The sequence below is a fragment of the Nerophis lumbriciformis genome, linkage group LG32 (genome assembly GCF_033978685.3).
Source record: "Nerophis lumbriciformis linkage group LG32, RoL_Nlum_v2.1, whole genome shotgun sequence".
Lineage (NCBI taxonomy): Eukaryota > Metazoa > Chordata > Actinopteri > Syngnathiformes > Syngnathidae > Nerophis > Nerophis lumbriciformis.
In genome coordinates, this window is record NC_084579.2 from 23,793,033 (window position 1) to 23,806,588 (window position 13,556).

The following is a 13,556-nucleotide window of genomic DNA, read 5'->3' on the forward strand; positions in this document are numbered from 1 at the left end:
AGAGGACGTTTAAACAGTGCGCAGATGCACAGGCGAGCACCTTAGAGAGAACGTTGGTCACACGGCTGCGCTAGCATCACAGCTAACGTTAGCCATGCTGCTACCTCTCTGCTCGGGGAGGACGTATACGTATGTGACGTATGACGTGACAGTATGTGACATGTGTAAGAAGGTGCGCTTGCTGTCTTTGAGAAGCACAGACACAGAAAAGAGTGAGAAGAGCCTGTCGTGTAATGCCAGCAGCTAAAAGCAACTGCGTTAGAATCCACAGACCTGTGGATGTGTTGAAGGTGTGCTGGAAAATGCGGAACGGAAATTATAGGGAGCAGCAGAAAAGTGGAATGTACTATTTAAATAGGTGCGTTGGAAACACGGAGCGGAGGTTTTTTTTTTTAACTGGATCTGGATCGGCATTTTCCCATGCCTTGCCGATGCGCATTTTTTTGCAAATATCGGCGGCCAATCCGATCCAAATATCGGATCGGGACATCCCTAATATATATATATATATATATATATATATATATATATATAAATATATATATATATATATATATATATATATATATATATATATGATGTAGATCACCTCGACTTGGTCATTTGATAAGTAGATCGCCTGCTGAAAATGTGTGGGCACCCCTGCTTTGAAGTGTCATTCAACGTACATTTTGAAATTAGCTCATCAAAATCCAGTGGTGTGGGACCATTCTCTCAGGGATCCATGGCTGGCTTCAAAATATTTCTACATGTATTTTCTCATTTCAGTCTGTGCTATGTTTTCATCCTAACTTCTATAGTTGTATTAATATAACACTCATTGATATTAATTCTCTGTCCAGAGACTATTTGAAGAGACACATTCAAAAAGCAGCCATCATTGAGTTAATGATGACTTTCTGACTAGAAACACAGTCTTGATTTATTTACAGTGGCAAAAACAAGAACTGCCCCAAGCAATTCCAGTTTGCATTTTGCGTCAAATGATTTTGCATATTATTGGAGAGGTTGTTTACTCCCTTTATTACAAACCCCGTTTCCATATGAGTTGGGAAATTGTGTTAGATGTAAATATAAACGAAATACAATGATTTGCAAATCCTTTTCAACCCATATAAAATTGAATGCACTACAAAGACAAGATATTTGATGTTCAAACTCATAAACTTTATTTTTTTTTTGCAAATAATAATTAACTTAGAATTTCATGGCTGCGACACATGCCAAAGTAGTTGGGAAAGGGCATGTTCACCACTGTGTTACAGGGCCTTTCCTTTTAACAACACTCGTTTGGGAACTGAGGAGACACATTTTTTAAGCTTCTCAGATGGAATTATTTCCCATTCTTGCTTGATGTACAGCTTAAGTTGTTCAACAGTCTGGGGGTCTCCGTTGTGGTATTTTAGGCTTCATAATGTGCCACACATTTTCAATGGGAGACAGGTCTGGACTACAGGCAGGCCGGTCTAGTACCCGCACTCTTTTACTCTGAAGCCACGTTGATGTAACACGTGGCTTGGCATTGCCTTACTGAAATAAGCAGGGGCGTCCATGGTAACGTTGCTTGGATGGCAACATATGTTGCTCCAAAACCTGTATGTACCTTTCAGCATTAATGGCGCTTTTACAGATGTGTAAGTTACCCATGTCTTGGGCACTAATACACCCCCATACCATCACACATGCTGGCTTTTCAACTTTGAGCCAATAACAATTTGGATGGTTCTTTTCCTCTTTGGTCAGGAGGACACAACGTCCACAGTTTCCAAAAACAATTAGAAATGTGGACTCGTCAGACCACAGAACACTTTTACACTTTGTATCAGTCCATCTTAGATGAGCTCAGGCCCAGCGAAGCCGACGGCGTTTCTGGGTGTTGTTGATAAACGGTTTTCGCCTTGCATAGGAGAGTTTTAACTTGCACTTACAGATGTAGCGACCAACTGTAGTTACTGACAGTGGTTTCTGAAGTGTTCCTTAGCCCATGTGGTGATATCCTTTACACACCGATGTCGCTTGTTGATGCAGTACAGCCTGAGGGATCGAAGGTCACGGGCTTAGCTGCTTACGTGCAGTGATTTCTCCAGATTCTCTGAACCCTTTGATGATATTACGGACCGTATATGGTGAAATCCCTAAATTCCTTGCAATAGCTGGTTGAGAAAGGTTTTTCTTAAACTGTTCAACAATTTGCTCACGCATTTTTTGACAAAGTGGTGACCCTCGTCCCATCCTTGTTTGTGAATGACTGAGCATTTCATGGAACCTACTTTCATACCCAATCATGGCACCCACCTGTTCCCAATTTGCCTGTTCGCCTGTGGGATGTTCCAAATAAGTGTTTGATGAGCATTCCTGAACTTTATCAGTATTTATTTCCATCTTTCCCAACTTCTTTGTCACGTGTTGCTGGCATCAAATTCTAAAGTTAATGATTATTTGCAAAAAAAAAAAAGTTTATCAGTTTGAACATCAAATATGTTGTCTTTGTAGCATATTCAACTGAATTTGGGTTGAAAATGATTTGCAAATCATTGTATTCCGTTTATATTTACATCTAACACAATTTCCCAACTCATATGGAAACAGGGTTTGTACATTGCAGAGGTGCAACAGCTGGTTTGATGGTGCTATAACACCAACTTGGTTCTCAACACTAACAAAACCAAATAATTAATTGCAGACTTCCGCAGAAAAGGGCAGAAAAAACATACTCCACTCTTAATTAATAACAAGGTTGTAGAAAGTGTCCAACAAATCAATTTTTTAGGGGTGACTATAACATTTAATAATTGTGCCCTGGACATTGCATTGCTGCAACATCGACATAACACTCTTCAGACATCTGACTGTTCGACCCCACACCCCACCACCACCCCGCAACTCCCTTATCTCCATATTTTTTACAATATTAATGAAAACTACTATCAACTTGCACATCGATGCAGTTTCTATGCCGGTAGACCAAGCTGAATTTGGGTTGAAAATGATTTGCAAATCATTGTATTCCGTTTTTATTTACATCTAACACAATTTCCCAACTCATATGGAAACAGGGTTTGTACGTGAGGAAAACGTCTTGTGTGATCCTCTTCCGTCCCGTCCTATCTCTTCATACAGAACACACATTTAAATACTGTTTATTTAGTTAGGCTGTCCAGTGAAAAGTATGTATCACCTAATATATTTTTGGCTGACATAGGATTGTTCATTTGCTGACAATCACTTATTTGAGTAAAAATAATTGTTGATTAAGCACAAGAGGCAAAATGGAGTGCACCACTGGGCTGCAACAAGGAGAGGCGCTGTTGTTTTAGTCGAAGAGGAGCTGAAGAAGATGTCTATGCAGGCCTTTGTGGACCTCATTATTTGGATACATGCATTTCAATGAGATAAATCGTTTTTGTTGTTTTTGGGAAAATTAGATCTGACTGCAACATGAATTACCATTAATTGATTTACTTGGACCCCGACTTAAACATGTTGAAAAACTTATTTGGGTGTTACCATTTAGTGGTCAATTGTACGGAATATGTACTATACTGTGCAATCTACTAATACAAGTTTCAATCAATCAATCAATCAAACATTATGGAAGTTTATCTTTGTATTGCCTTTTTATATATTTTACATATACATAATTTTGGTGCATATCTGGATAAGGGTGCATAGCAAGGATATTCTTTTCACATGTTTGTCATATTTATGTGATATAGTACAACCCCATTCAAAATGAATGTTTCCTCCGTTTGGATTGCTGCATAAGGTCATCCTCAATGGACCCCAGTGAGATCGGCCGATACTAATACCGATCACATGTATAAACAATACATTTTTCTATTTACCGTATTTTTCCGACTATAGGGCACACTTAAAATACTTTCATTTTCTCAAAAATTGACAGTGCGCCTTAAAACTTGGTGTGCCTAATGTATATATTATGATTGTGTTTACCGACTTCGAAGCAATTTTATTTGGTACTTGGTGTCATGACAAGTGAGACAAGTAGATGGCAGTCACACATAAGAGGTACGTGTGGACTGCAGGTTGACTGACGCCTGTTCAATGAGATTACCTACCTGTAGGCAAGCAACACCAAAACGTTGATGTTTTATTGAAAATATAGAACATTACACACTGCGCTCAAAAATCTGTCAAAATGTTTTAGTGCAACTTTGGTAAGCTACGAAGCCCACTACTTGATGGAACGCGGAGCATTTTGGCTACTGTATTCAGACGTACTGTGCTTCAACATACGAGAATTGTTATAATGTGTGTATAAAGACCGCAAAATGGCACCTATTACGAGACATTATCAGGCATTTTGTTTCGCAATATTTTGAAAAACCAACTTTTCTTATCTATTGGTACCTGCCGATGTGTATTTGGGCTCTGCATGTCCTGAAAATGTGCGCGTGTCCGCCATTGCCCGTGTCGTAGTCAATAAGCTGTTTTTTCCTATATCCTCTTATGGGGCATTCATCTTTCGCTGTTGCCATTTCTAATAAAAATAGTTCCAACGTATACCTGTCAGTAGTTTCGCTATGGAAGTGCTAAAAACTACAACTACAACAAAAATGACGAGGAGAAGACGCTGTCGAAATGGAGCCACATAAATGAGACCGCCCACAAACTGCGCATCCTGAAAAGACGGCCAGAAAGCGGCTTGAAGATAGTCCGTAAAACATGATTCATAAAACATTTTCACCATTACAGGTTATATAGACCACAAATAAGTGTTTTAAATGTAGAAAAAAGTACCGGTAATCAAAATATGACCCCTTAATTCGCCTTCTACTCCGGTATGCCTTTTGTATGAAAATAAACAACATTAATAGTTTAACAATATCAGCCCAATATTTTAACTACTATAGTTCCTTATTCTCTTGCGATACATAGAATAGCTTGAGCAAAACAAAGTCAATGGTACACAATAACTTAACAAAATCAAAAACTACAATTTATTACTAATTTAAATTATTTTTGATCTCAGAGTCCTGCTGTTTACAAGGAATTACTCTCTGAATCTGTAACATTAGCAAAAACTAGAAACATATTTTGAGATAACAAGAATGGGGATCCAATCAATCTAGTAGTAATCATATACTGATATTACCCCTGGTGTCGACACCACCAATTTATGGATTGATCTGCCCTCCTCTTATGTGTCGTGTACTGACTGTGACAATGCTGACACATTAACAGCTGTTGCTATATTATCCTGTCTAGGTTCTTATTAATTTACTGGTAATAGCTGCTTACTTTCTGCTGTTCCAGCTACAGTTCTTTAACTTTACTAAGTACTTCTCTTTTCTGTTGTTTCGAGCTAGCTTAGCAGCTAGCTCAACTATTAGGATGCCTGCTCCCGTTTGCTCTCAGTGTGTAACATTAGCCCATACTTGTCAACCTTGAGACCTCCGATTTCAGGAGGTGGTGGTGGTGGTGGGGTGGGGTGCAAAAACAAGTGCAAAAACAATAATGTTCGTGTTGGAGGAGTTGTGAATTAGGTACACCTGCAGTCTGCAGGTGTATCTAATGTTGTGTCCCTGCAGTCATTCACAACTCCTCCAACACCCGCCCCGCCTCACCTGCCTCTAGTGACTGCACGTCACTGATATATATATATATATAAAAGAAATACTTGAATTTCAGTGTTCATTTATTTACACATATACTTGTTGAGTTAAGGGTTGAATTGTCCATCCTTGTTCTATTCTCTGTCACTATTTTTCTAACCATACTGAACACCCTCTCTGATGATGCATTGCTGTGTGGCACGCACAAAAGTGCTTTCATCAAATGCACTAGATGGCAGTATTGTCCTGTATAAGAGTGTCACAACATTGCTGTTTACGGCAGACGAACTGCTTTAGTAGACCAAAACGTGACTGCTGTTGTTGTGTGTTGTTACCGCGCTGGGAGGACGTTAATGAATCTGCCTAACAATAAACCCACATAAGGAACCAAGAACTCGCCCTCCATCATTCTACAGTTATAAGTCATTGGGCAGGCACACCGTTTATATTGTGGGAAAGCCATGCGGACCTGAGTCCGCCTGAATTTCGGGAGATTTTCGGGAGATAATTTGTCCCGGTAGGTTTTCGGGAGAGGCGCTGAATTTCGTGAGTCTCCTGGAAAATCCGGGAGGGTTGGCAAGTATGCATTAGCCTTGTCCTAATACTTGATAATGATAACTAAGATATTAAGAAATGCAGTTTATTTGCCGTTATAGAGGTGATTACCGGTATTATTAACTCAGGGGAGCAGCTCCACACTGTGTACGGAGGACACACAATTAACTGTTTACTTGCCAGCCAAAACACTAAACATAAATACAGTCAGCCAGAGGGGATTGGCGTCTGTGTTTGGCATCGAAAAGCCTTAATTGGCAATAGAAATCATGTAATTTTTCAAGAAAATCGTGTGATACTGATCGATAGCACATCCCTAATTTACACACATGTTGCTCTGTTAATTTGTTTTTACTTTTACACAAATTGTCTGTAGTGGAGGTCTGTTAATTAAGTTAGGAATGGATCACTGTAGGATTTTACTTAATTTCAATATATTACCACTACAAGGAAACCATAATTGTAGAATTATTGGACTTCTCCAAGTTTTTAATGACCGTGAAATCTCCAAATTATGAGTCTGTGTATTTTTCAAGAGCAGACTTGCAGTAATGCGAGGCGGAGGATTGGTTTTATTCTGTGCACAACTTCTACGCAAAAAAAGGACACGGGAAAAATCACAGAGAGAGAGAGAGAGAGAGAGAGAGAGAGAGAGAGAACATTCAAAGCCGAGCCGATTAACACACAAGCACTGGTACTGCAAATGATGTGTTTGTACTCTGCTGTATCCGCATGAACGTCCAAGTATCCCAAAGTCTAAGTTGTTTAAAAAGTGGCCAACACACTGAAATACAAACCAGCATTTCAAAGCATGTGTGCCGACTGCCGGGTGAGACAATAGCCACAATTGATTTAATCACTAGCGCCCCCCGCCACCCCAAAGGGAATAAGCGGTAGAAAATGGATGGATGGATGGACTAATCTTTATCTTGTCTTTATAAAGTCAAACATGTCGATACATCTCATTTAGTTGTGCAGGTACACTTAATGTTATTGATGGTGTGTCTTCTTCATTTTTAAAGTCCCACCTCAAGGACATGGTAACAATTGGAAAATACAAGTCACATTTCCCATTGTGACTGTGTTTTCCCATGTGCTCCCTGTGTGAATTCGGTTGTTCGAACAAATCATTTATGCAGCTCTGTACGGCAACATTGCAGTGGGTGATGTAAACGTGTCTGGAGGTGATTAAAAAGCAGCAACAAAAGCACACTTGAGATGAAAAAGGCAACACTTGTATTATTGCCAGGTATTACGTTTGTAGATAACAATTTCCCCTGACTTGGATCAGAGAGCAGAAGCCAAACAGTGTGACACTTACATTAACATTCCGAGGCCTCATCTTTAAATTAATCAAGAATTGCGTAAAAAGAGGCAGTTGTTTAGTCCAAAAGGGTTTTGCTTTGGAACTGGAGTTTTAAACCACATAGATAAGGAATGTTAATATCAGTAGTAAGCCCTGTTGACCTTCTCTTTGACGCAACAACTTTCACACTTTGCAACACAAAATACACAAAGTCTGAAGCAAAGCATAACACTGCCTCGAACAGCTTGTATTGGTCCCTCAGAGCAATCTGACACTTTCTCAAACAAATGAAAACGATTGATAAAGCCAGGCTCCCAATGACATATGTCAGCAAACACAGCGGTTGCATTATGAGAGTATTGTCTTGATGTACTATATATATTCAAACTGGGTATATGATTGAAACAAATCCCAATTGGGTCACTTGAATGATGCCAGTGTTTCCTATAAATACATTTGCACTGCCATAAAAAGATTTGGCAGTATAAATCGTAATCCGCTAAAAACAACCTGGTCTTCCAGAGTACAAGAAGACACAGCAGAATGGATCAGCGTTGCCAACCTAATTAATTATATACAATGCAATTATGCAAATCAGATGATGACTCCATGCAGTAAAGGCGCTCAAAACAGTGGTACAAAAATCACCAAAACACAACCAACTTCACAAAAGTCCACACACAAGTGCGGGGGAAACGCACAGCAACGTCCAAAACACAAGCAAACCCCCTAAACACATGCAATACGGGGAGCATATAGGGGACAGGCCAAATGAGACAATTACAATTATTTTTTTTTGGTTAATGATTACTTGAATTGTGTCACCAAAAAATTATAATTGGAATTAAATATATAAATGTGTTTTATTTAATTCAATTGATTTAACATAAAAGTATTTAATTGTTTCATAAATCATTGGTTTAATTTTTTTTTAAATCATACTTTAAAGGTTTTTACGATTTAATTAATTAATGAAAAATTTAGACAATTATTTAAGTATGTATTTATTTCATTTTGTCCCATTTTGTCTTCTGTAGTTAGCATTTTACTAGTAAGTAAGCCCCAACAGTGGCACCAGGTCTGAGAGGAATATACAGGTACAAACACTTTAGCGGGATGCCCTGAAGCAGTGTTAATTTTGACAACAGTTTTTAATTTAGTTTTTAGTCATAGTCTTTTTGCTCCTCTCTGAGCTGCCACCTTAACGTGGTAGATGAGTTTGCGTGTCCCAATGATCCTAGGAGCTATGTTGTCCGGGGGCTTTATGCCCCTTGGTAGGGTCTCCTACAAACTGGTCCTAGGTGAGGGATCAGACAAAGAGCAGCTCGAACACCTCCATGAAAAATAAAAACCAAGGACCCAGATTTCCCTCGCCTGGACGCAGGTCACCGGGGCCCCCCTCTGGAGCCAGGCCCGGAGGTGGGGCACGATGGCGAGCGCCTGGTGGCCGGGCCTGTCCCCATGGGGCCCGGCCGGGCACAGCCCGAAGAGGCAACGTGGGTCCCCCCTCCAATGGGCTCACCACCCATAGCAGGGGTCATAGAGGTCGGGTGCGATGTGAGCTGGGCGGCGGCCGAAGGCAGGGCACTTGGGGGTCCAATACTCGGCTACAGAAGCTAGCTCTTGGGACGTGGAACGTCACCTCGCTGGGGGGGAAGGAGCCTGAGCTAGTGCGCGAGGTGGAGAAGTTCCGGCTAGATATAGTCGGACTCACTTCGACGCACAGCAAGGGCTCTGGAACCAGTTCTCTCGAGAGGGGCTGGACTCTCTTCCACTCTGGCGTTGCCGGCAGTGAGAGGCAACGGGCTGGGGTGGCAATTCTTGTTTCCCCCCGGCTCAAAGCCTGTACGTTGGAGTTCAACCCGGTGGACGAGACGGTAGCTTCCCTCCGCCTTCGGGTGGGGGACGGGTCCTGACTGTGGTTTGCGCTTACGCGCCAAACCGCAGCTCAGAATACCCACCCCTTTTGGATTCACTCGAGGGAGTACTTGAGAGTGCTCCCCCGGGTGATTCCCTCGTTCTACTGGGGGACTTCAATGCTCATGTTGGCAACGACAGTGAAACCTGGAGAGGCGTGATTGGGAAAAATGGCTGCCCGGATCTGAACCCGAGCGGTGTTTTGTTATTGGACTTTTGTGCCCGTCACAGATTGTCCATAACGAACACCATGTTCAAACATAAGGGTGTCCATATGTGCACTTGGCACCAGGACACCCTAGGCCGCAGTTCCATGATCGACTTCGTAGTTGTGTCATCGGATTTGCGGCCTCATGTTTTGGACACTCGGGTGAAGAGAGGGGCGGAGCTTTCTACCGATCACCACCTGGTGGTGAGTTGGCTGCGATGGTGGGGGAGGATGCCGGACAGACCTGGCAGGCCCAAACGCATTGTGAGGGTTTGCTGGGAACGTCTGGCAGAGTCTCCTGTCAGAGAGAGTTTCAATTCCCACCTCCGGAAGAACTTTGAACATGTCCGGAGGGTGTGCTCTAACTATCGTGGGATCACACTCCTCAGCCTTCCCGGTAAGGTCTATTCAGGTGTACTGGAGAGGAGGCTACGCCGGATAGTCGAACCTCGGATTCAGGAGGAACAGTGTGGTTTTCGTCCTGGTCGTGGAACTGTGGACCAGCTCTATACTCTCGGCAGGGTCCTTGAGGGTGCATGGGAGTTTGCCCAACCAGTCTACATGTGTTTTGTGGACTTGGAGAAGGCATTCGACCGTGTCCCTCGGGGTATCGGACTGTCTGATTGTGGCAGTCCGCTCCCTGTATGCTCAGTGCCAGAGCTTGGTCCGCATTGCCGGCAGTAAGTCGGACACGTTTCCAGTGAGGGTTGGACTCCGCCAAGGCTGCCCTTTGTCACCGATTCTGTTCATAACTTTTATGGACTGAATTTCTAGGCGCAGTCAAGGCGTTGAGGGGATCTGGTTTGGTGGCTGCAGGATTAGGTCTCTGCTTTTTGCAGATGATGTGGTCCTGATGGCTTCATCTGGCCAGGATCTTCAGCTCTCACTGGATCGGTTCGCAGCTGAGTGTGAAGCAACTGGGATGAGAATCAGCACCTCCAAGTCCGAGTCCATGGTTCTTGCCCGGAAAAGGGTGGAGTGCCATCTCCGGGTTGGGGAGGAGATCTTGCCCCAAGTGGAGGAGTTCAAGTACCTCGGAGTCTTGTTCACGAGTGAGGGAAGAGTGGATCGTGAGATCGACAGGTGGATCGGTGCGGCGTCTTCAGTAATGCGGACGCTGTATCGATCCGTTGTGGTGAAGAAGGAGCTGAGCCGGAAGGCAAAGCTCTCAATTTACCGGTCGATCTACGTTCCCATCCTCACCTATGGTAATGAGCTTTGGGTTATGACCGAAAGGACAAGATCACGGGTACAAGCGGCCGAAATGAGTTTCCTCCGCCGGGTGGCGGGGCTCTCCCTTAGAGATAGGGTGAGAAGCTCTGCCATCCGGGGGGAGTTCAAAGTAAAGCCGCTGCTCCTCCACATCGAGAGGAGCCAGATGAGGTGGTTCGGGCATCTGGTCAGGATGCCACCTGAACGCCTCCCTAGGGAGGTGTTTAGGGCACGTCCGACCGGTAGGAGGCCGCGGGGAAGACCCAGGACACGTTGGGAAGACTATGTCTCCCGGCTGGCCTGGGAACGCCTCGGGGTCCCACAGGAAGAGCTGGACGAAGTGGCTGGGGAGAGGGAAGTCTGGGCTTCTCTGCTTAGGCTGCTGCCCCCGCGACCCGACCTCGGATAAGCGGAAGAAGATGGATGGATGGATGGCATAGTCTTTTGACAAAAAATATTTTAGTTTTAGCCATATTTTAGTAATATAAATGAATGTAGTTTTAGTCGACTAAATATACAGTACATGTTGTCAACTAAACTATAAAGTATAGCACATCTTTGAAGATGTCTTGAAACCACTTTCATTAGCATTATTGCAGAGCATTTCAAAAACTAAATTCACAAGACCTGCACTCCACAAGTATATCAAAACGTACATTTCACACTAACCTTACTGTGTTATTTTATCTGAAATTAAGCTTTTTTTTTTTCAAATCTTTAATAATAAAAGAAGAAACAAACTAGTTGTATTCTATATTGTATAAAACTACACTAGTGGTAAAATAAATGTGTGTCTTGGCAACTGTTCGGTTTTAAATACAGCAACCAATGTTATAAATCTAAAATGTGTATACATCTCACATACCTGTCTTTCTTTGTGTGTTAGCTTCAAAAATTACAAATCCGCTCTTGTAGGTTGTCAAGTTGTCCAATTACTGTAATAGCTGAACAGTGTGCTAAGGACATCGATTAAAGTGCACTGTACAGGTATTTTGGCTTATTAAATTGCCGGACAAGCTCGCCCATGGTGTACAACAAAAGTAGTGGTAGAGTAAGCAGTCTTGCTCCTGCTCTATCATCTTTAACAGTAACAGTAATTTAGTACATTTCGAGTAATTTAAAAATATTAGCTTTGGTCTACTTACTGTTGCGTGGATGTCTGGATGGTCCATATGTCTTCTCTTTCTTCCAGGTCTAGAAGACATATTGTTTTAAGGTGTGCAACAATACAGTAGGGATGTAACGATATGACAATTTCACGTCACGGTTATTGTGACCGAAATTATCACGGTTATCATTATTATTGTGGTATTGTTAAATGTGCTTAAAAAATACTCATACACACACTGAAATCTTTTGACCACTACCCGCGGCCATAAGACTTTACAACACACTTATGTGATCACTGTGATGTTTCTTTTCGTGGTGTGAAATTCGAATGTTAGTGTTTTTTTGTTGTATTTTACTGTCCATCTATACATACTGTATTAGTGAGCAATATGTAGTATTTATTAATATTTTCTTGTTTTTCATTATTAAATAAAAAGTGCGTAACAAAGAACATCTGTTGAACAGCTTGTAGGTTCAATGTGCACAATCGAATATCTTAGTTGCTCAGACAGTAATGTGTTTATATTCGTTTAGATTGGAGTATGTTGTTTCCAGAGGTGGGTTGTCACGCGCTACATTTACTCTGTTACATTTACTTAAGTAACTTTTTGAAAAAAATTGTACTTGTCAGGGTAGTTTTAATGTAACATACTTTTTACTTTTACTTGAGTATTTTTGTGAAGAAGAAACGTTACATTGAGTTTCATTCTGATCGTTACATTTATTTATATTATTATTATTTAAAATCTAATGATTAAGACGTGCAAAGACAAATTCATTTGGCAGCGGGTCTTCTTCCGGCAAGCAGTGTCACATGACTTTGTTTTGCCAATCCAACTCCATTTCACCAATCAAACGGAGCCGAACAGTCACATGATTCTGTTTCACCAATTAAACTTAAGCTTTAATGACATTTGACTCGATTACACCAATCAAACGGAGCCCGGCATTCTACCTTGATAGGAATAACAAGCCGGTGGCAGTGTTCATTTTGTTGACAAAAATGTTTTAGTCTTACTTATAGTCAATAACCTATTTTCCCTTGACTAAAATAGGAGGATAAAGAATCCCTATAATTGCACGATGACGAAAACAACAACAAAATTAATTGACAACTTAGTCGACAAAAATAAAAACGAGACAAAAATGTTGACAGACCAAATCCAATCATATTTAATTTCGTCTTTAGTTAGATGGGACAAGTTAGGAATCCATCCAATCCCAGTAACATGCAGGACAGGGGTTGGGTAAATCACGGTGGGGATCCAATCAGAACTACAACTACTAAGAGACAGTGTTTGGATTTTTTCACCACGAAAGAAGAGTATATTGTAGGGATATAATGATAAACGGTAATAATGATGACAGATGCAAAACTCCCAACGGTTCGTATTACCATTTTTAAATTAAAATGATGTAAAAACTGAGATTGATAACTTCACTTTGATAAACTCACAGGGGACTGACTGGTGGTGCCAGCTCACAAGCTTAAATGCTAACATGACAACAAGAGGCATATGTCTTTTTCTGTTAAAACAACCTACCCCAGGGGTCGGCAACCTTTACCAGTCAAAGAGCCATTTTGACCAGTTTCACAAATTATAGGAAACAATGGGAGCCGCAAAATTTTTTTTAAATTTTAAATGAAGTAACACTGCATACGAAGTTTTTT

At 41.5% G+C, this 13,556-nt stretch overlaps 1 protein-coding gene across 1 annotated transcript in view; it reads right to left on the reverse strand.

The window, feature by feature from the left end:
* The window catches only part of LOC133574480 (poly [ADP-ribose] polymerase tankyrase-1-like), a 309,074-nt gene that overhangs the window by 47,025 nt on the left and 248,493 nt on the right, over positions 1 to 13,556 (reverse strand). The window lies entirely within an intron of this gene.